The sequence below is a fragment of the Zea mays genome, chromosome 3 (genome assembly GCF_902167145.1).
Source record: "Zea mays cultivar B73 chromosome 3, Zm-B73-REFERENCE-NAM-5.0, whole genome shotgun sequence".
Taxonomy (NCBI): Eukaryota; Viridiplantae; Streptophyta; class Magnoliopsida; order Poales; family Poaceae; genus Zea; species Zea mays.
In genome coordinates, this window is record NC_050098.1 from 109493980 (window position 1) to 109500380 (window position 6401).

Below are 6401 nucleotides of genomic sequence, written 5' to 3' on the forward strand. Positions count from 1 at the left end.
CGCCAGGACCTTCCGGACCTCACCCAGCCCTCCACCGGACCTCTCCTACCGCCGGTAAGCCGCGCCACCGTTTTCCCCCTCTGCGGCTACTGTTCCGGCGAGGAGGGAGCTCGGGTTAAGAGAAGGAAAAGCCAGCGGGGTTATGGGAAATGTCAATGACTCTGGTGAATAGTTCCCAGGGGCACGGATTTAAGTTTTTGGTTAAGGAAAACCCAGGGGTCCTGGCGCAAAGTTGTTTTTCTTAAACATTTAAGATTTATTCTTTTTAAATAAGTAGAGAACTTGAAAAATTCATAACTTGAGTTTTATCCAAACAAATTTGGTCAAACCAATTTTGCTAGGACCTAAATGTTATGAACTATTCAGCAAAAATAATAAACACCCTGATTCCTACAATACTTTTTAGAGTTTTAATTTAAATAAGCATACTTCCCAAAACTAAATAAACATAAGGAAAATAAAATACTTTAAGTCTAAGGTTGAGAAAAATTGGAGATGTCCTTAGCTAGTAACTACCATGTTTAAAAATGTTAAACTCCCCTGTATACTAGGTTAAGGAGAGATTAACCATTAAAACTTGTATTAGCCCAAACCTTAAGAAAATGGAAAAGGGAATTTAAAATGAGAACCAGAGGGCAACCACATTTTTCCTAGCTTGCTTAGATAATATAGTTCTTAAGAAAATTTTGTTGAGCCCTCTGTTAGTACAAAGAAAATGCACCAAATTTTATTTAATAAAACAGTAAGAACTTAGAAAAATCCTAGAAAAATAACTGTTGGGGGTATGCTTCGTAGCCGAAGATCCTAAAGAAAGAGAACACCTTCGGCAAATCCTATCAGGAATAGCACCGAAGCTATCACTTATGAAGCTTCGGCACAATGGCAGCTCTCGAGACGAAGGGGTGAACTGACTTAAAGATGAAATGACCTAAAGACTCATGATGTTTTGTGTCATTATTGTAGTCGATTGTAAAGGACACAAATGTAATTTTACACAGGCTGTGCCCTGTGCCTATAAATAGGTGAACAGTACCCCTGTACTGTTCACACAATCTGGTAATCTTTGACGCCTTACGCTGGAATTATTACTTCTTGCCAAGGCAAAGGTATAAATGTTCTTAAACATTATGAGTTGTATAATAAAATATATGAATAATCTTATATGTTTTAATATATCATTTCTTTATGTTTCATATCTTCCACATATTTCATATCGCATTATTTTATAACTCTAGTTACGAAGGTATGACCTTCGTAATATTTTGTTCATGGCCTTCGTCCGAAGTTCATTAAATCCTTGGGAAGATAATGCTTCAGGGGACGAAGGGCATCAATATTTAACATTTTATGTTGCCTTGTTCCTAATTCATAGCATTTGAGAACAAGTCCCCAACATTGGCGCCCACCTCCGGTGAACTCACTTCCACTTTTTTGAGCTGATGGCTTCGTTCAACAACCAAGCTGGAGTTGCTTCGGCTCCGAAACTGGTACTCCCGATAATAGGCGGTTCATGCTCAGAACCAGCCAACAAGAAACAGAAGAAGGAGGCACAGAGAAGGGTACAACATGTTGGGGTGCAAGGACCCTTCATCAAGTCAAGATGGTCCCACATCCCAATTACCTTCTCCCAAGAGGACCTTCAGCTCAAGGATTACCCTCACAATGATGCTATGGTTATTTCTTATGTTATTAAAGGATTTCTGGTTCACAATGTTCTGGTTGACACAGGCAGTGAAGCGGATATTATATTTGCTAAGGCCTTCAGACAGATGCAAGAGCTAGAGGATAAGATTCATGATGCTACACACCCTCTTTGTGGCTTCGGAGGAAGACAGATTGTAGCCCTCGGCAAGATCACAATGCCAGTGACCTTCGGATTTGTCAACAATACAAGGACTGAGCAAGTTGTGTTTGATATTGTCGACATGGAATATCCCTACAATGCAATCATTGGCTGTGAGACACTCAATGCTTTTGAAGCAATTCTTCATCCAGCATATCTTTGCATGAAGATACCTTCGGATCAAGGGCCTATTGCTATTCATGGAAGTTAGGAAGCTGCCAAAAAGGCCGAAGGAAACTGGACAGATTCAAAAGCAATCCATAATATAGATGGAGCCAAAGCTTGTGAGCAATACAAGTACAGAAGGGAAAAGGCTGCTTCGGCTGATCAGCCGAAGCCCATGCTCTTATGTGAAGATATAGCAGAGCAGAAGGTGCTACTGGGATCTCAATTGTCTGAGGAGCAGGAGAAAACCCTAATAAGGTTCCTGTTCAACAACAAAGATGTCTTTGCATGGTCAGCTAATGATCTCTGTGGTGTCAACAGGGATGTTATTGAACACTCGCTTAATGTTTATCTATCCTTTAGACCCAGAAAGCAGAGGCTTCGGAAAATGTCTTATGACAAAGCCGAAGGTGCTCGGAATGAAGTGAAAAGACTTCTCAGCGCTGGGGTCATTAGAGAAGTAAAATACCCAGAATGGCTAGCTAACACTGTTATGGTGAAGAAGGCCAATGGTAAATGGAGAATGTGCATTGATTTTACTAATCTCAACAAGGCTTGTCCGAAGGATGAATTTCCATTACCAAGGATAGATTCTCTGGTAGATGGAGCAGCTTCGTCAGAGCTCATGAGTTTACTAGATTGTTATTCAGGCTATCATCAAATCTGGATGAAGAAGGAAGATGAACCAAAAACCAGCTTCATCACCCCCAGTGGTACATATTGCTACCTTCGGATGCCTGAGGGGCTCAAGAATGCTAGAGGAAGCTTCAGCAGAATGACAGCGAAAGTCCTTCATTCTTAGATAGGCAGAAATGTGCTAACATATGTTGATGATATCATAGTAAAAAGCACGAAGCAAGAAAATCACATTGCTGATCTACAAGAGACATTTGCTAACTTTAGGCAAGCTGGCCTGAAGTTGAATCCAGAAAAATGTGTCTTCGGAGTAAAGTAGGGCAAATTCCTTGGTTTTCTAGTTTCAACAAAAGGGATCGAAGCTAATCCAAACAAAATTGAAGCCATTCTTTGGATGGAGCCGCCAAGCATAAAAAAGGGGGCTCAACGGCTGACAGGAAGATTGGCATCTTTGAATCGATTTATATCTAGATCAGCAGAGAGAAATTTACCATTCTTTGAAGTGCTGAAGTCAGCCGAAGTCTATCAATGGGGATCAGCTCAGCAGAAAGCCTTCGAAGAGCTGAAGCAGTATCTGATAGATCTAACGACGCTAACTCCACCAGCACCAGGGGCTCCTCTACTGTTGTATGTGGCAGCTTCGCACTCTGTAGTAAGTGCGGCGCTTGTCCAGGAGAAGATTGAAGGACAAGTTAAAAAGCAAGCTCCGGTATACTTCGTCTCCGAAGTTCTCAGTTTATCAAAGAAAAACTATACAGAATTGGAGAAGGTGCTATATGCTGTCTTAATGGCCTCCAAGAAGATTCGACACTACTTTCAAGCATACCATATAATTGTTAATTCATCACAACCTTTGAAGGATATTATGAGGAACAGAGAAGCTATTGGAAGGATTGGAAAGTGGGCTGCGGAACTCAACGAATTCATCATTGATTATGTGCATAGATCTTCGATTCAGTCCCAGGCATTAGCAGACTTCATCGCTGACTGGATGCCAGGGGCTCAGGAGGAAGAAGCAAGTAAAGATGCTGAAGCTTGGACAGTGTTCTGCGACGGTTCCTGGGGAACCTTCGGGGTAGGTGCAGCTGCTGTTTTAATTGCGCCTTCCAAGGTTATAACACGCTACACAGTGAAACTTGATTTCAGCTGCACAAATAATATTGCTGAATACGAAGCTTTGCTTTTGGGGCTTCGAAAGTTGAAGGCAATGGGAATAAGAAGGGCGGTTCTCAAACTGATTCCCAAGTTATTTCTAGTCATGTTGACAAAAGTTGTAAAGCAAGAGATCTGAAGCTTGAGAAATATTTGGATACAGTTCGAAGGCTTGAAGCTTCCTTCGAAGGGTTTTCTGTCAAGAATATTCCACGAGGAGAAAATGAGCACGCTGATCTGCTAGCCAACTCAGCGGCACAGGGGCTGCCTTTGCCTTCAGAAGTATTCTTTGAGACAATAAAAGCACCTTCGGTGGAACTTCTTGAAAGAGCAGTGCTTAATATATCTCCTATTCATAGTGAAGATTGGAGAACCAAGATTATATCTTTTCTCCAGGGTAACTGTCTTTCAGATGACGAAGTATATAACAAGAGAATAGAGGCAAGAGCCCGACCATATGTCATTATAGAAGGGGAATTGTATAAACATGGAGTTTGTTCACCACTCCTCAAATGTTTATCAAGAACCGAAGGTATCGAATCGATGAAGGAGATACACCCAGGCCTGTGTGGATCTCACATCGGATCTAGGCCCTTGCTTGGAAAAGTTTTTCGTCAAGGATTTTATTGGCCGAAGGCAGCTTCGGATGTAGCAGAATTAGTTCAAAAATGCGAAGGTTGTCAAAAATGTGCAAGAGGTCAAAAACAGCCTTCGTCTCTAACTCAATTAATACAACCCACTTGGCCATTGCAAAGGTGGGGCCTTGATTTGCTAGGCCCGCTTCCACCAGCACAAGGAAATTTAAAATATGTCGTGGTGGCAGTAGAGTATTTTTCTAAGTGGATTGAGGCGAAGCCTTTAGCTACAATAACCTCGGTTACCGTTCAAAAATTTTTCTGGCAAAATATTGTTTGTTGCTTCGGAGTGCCGAAGGCTATTACTGTGGACAATGGAACACAGTTTGATGCCGAAGCTTTCAAAGAGTTTTGTGAACAAATTTGCACGAAGATTCATTTTGCATCGGTTAGGCATCTGGAGTCAAATGGACTTGTCGAAAGAGCTAACGGCATTATAATGACAGGAATAATGAAGTTAATCTTCAACCAGCCCAGAGGAAAGTGTCCAGATGAATTAATCAAAGTGGTGTGGAGCCACAACACAACAATGTCAAGGTCAACAGGCTTTACACCATTCAAATTACTGTTTGGTGACGAAGCAATAACCCCAGAAGAAGCTAAAGCTGGGTCAATAAGAACAGTGGCTTCGGCGGAGGACGAAGCTGATTATTCTGTGGAAAAAGATGCTATAGAAGGGATCAGGCTTCAGGCTTTGGAGAACATCAACAAATATCAAGCCGAAATAATAAAATGGCGTGATAGAAAGGTACGGCTGAAAAATATCAAGCCAGGGCACTTGGTACTTCGGAGGGTTGCTAACCCAGATACAGTAGGCAAGCTGCAGTTGAAGTGGGAAGGACCTTTTCTGGTAGTATCTTCGTCAAGACTCTGTTCTTACAGATTGAAGGATATGGACGGCAACGGCATTCCTAGATCTTGGAATGCGGATGAGCTTCGGCGATATTATGTGTAGCTTGATGTAATCTTTTTTATTTTTTCCTATGGCACCCTTTTCCTTTCCAAAGGGGGAGAAAGGTTTTTAATGGAGCCATAGCATGTAATTTCCCCTTTTTCTTATTTTAGCTCTACAAGGGCAGTATCCCCCAAAGATGTAAATGTAAAAGCTGAGCATGCACCATCGAGTGCAAAGAGAAAAGAAAAAACAGGGAGAAGCTCGAAAGACGTCCCTAAGGGGATGCAGAGCACGACGAAGCTACAAAAAGCCGTTCCTAAGGGAGCGCAGCGTAAGTTTTCTGCTCAAAAGTCGTTCCCAAGGGAATGCAGAGCTTACAGCGAAAAGTCAACGTTGATACCGCCGAAGTAAAAGGCGAAGAAGCTTCTAAGGGAGGCTTACAGCGAAAAGTCAACGCTGATACCGCCGAAGTAAAAGGCGAAGAAGCTCCTAAGGGAGGCTTACAGCGAAAAGTCAACGCTGATACCACCTAAGTAAAAGGCGAAGAAGTTCCTAAGGGAAGCTTGCATCAAAAACAGATTTTAGTCATTCCTTAGGGAATGAAGATTGTGAATGAAGGCTTTGGTTATGACTTCGTATATGTGGGGTTGGACATTCATTTGCACGGAACATTACATCATACATTTGCATTCATAAACATTCATTTAGACATGCATAGGATCATCATCATCATAACATAGACAGTTGCTTCAGCTCTAAAAAGAAGGTTTCGGAAAAAAGGACAAGAAGCAGTTTTATGCTTCGCTGTGTACGAAAAGAAGGGAAGGTGTTTTTCGCCTTCGGCTCAAAAATGCTAATTTTGTTCACACCAAAGCACTTTATACATTGATGGAAAAGGTAAAAATATATTACAAGGTATGGACAAAGTCCACGAAGTAAAATTTAATTACATCATTCTTTACGCAAGTTATTACAAGAGTTTTCTGAGCTTTTTCTACAGACTATTCAAGCTTCGTCAACATCCAGGGAGCTTCGTCTTTTTAATATTCAGCTTCGGCCTCAGCTTCGTCATCCT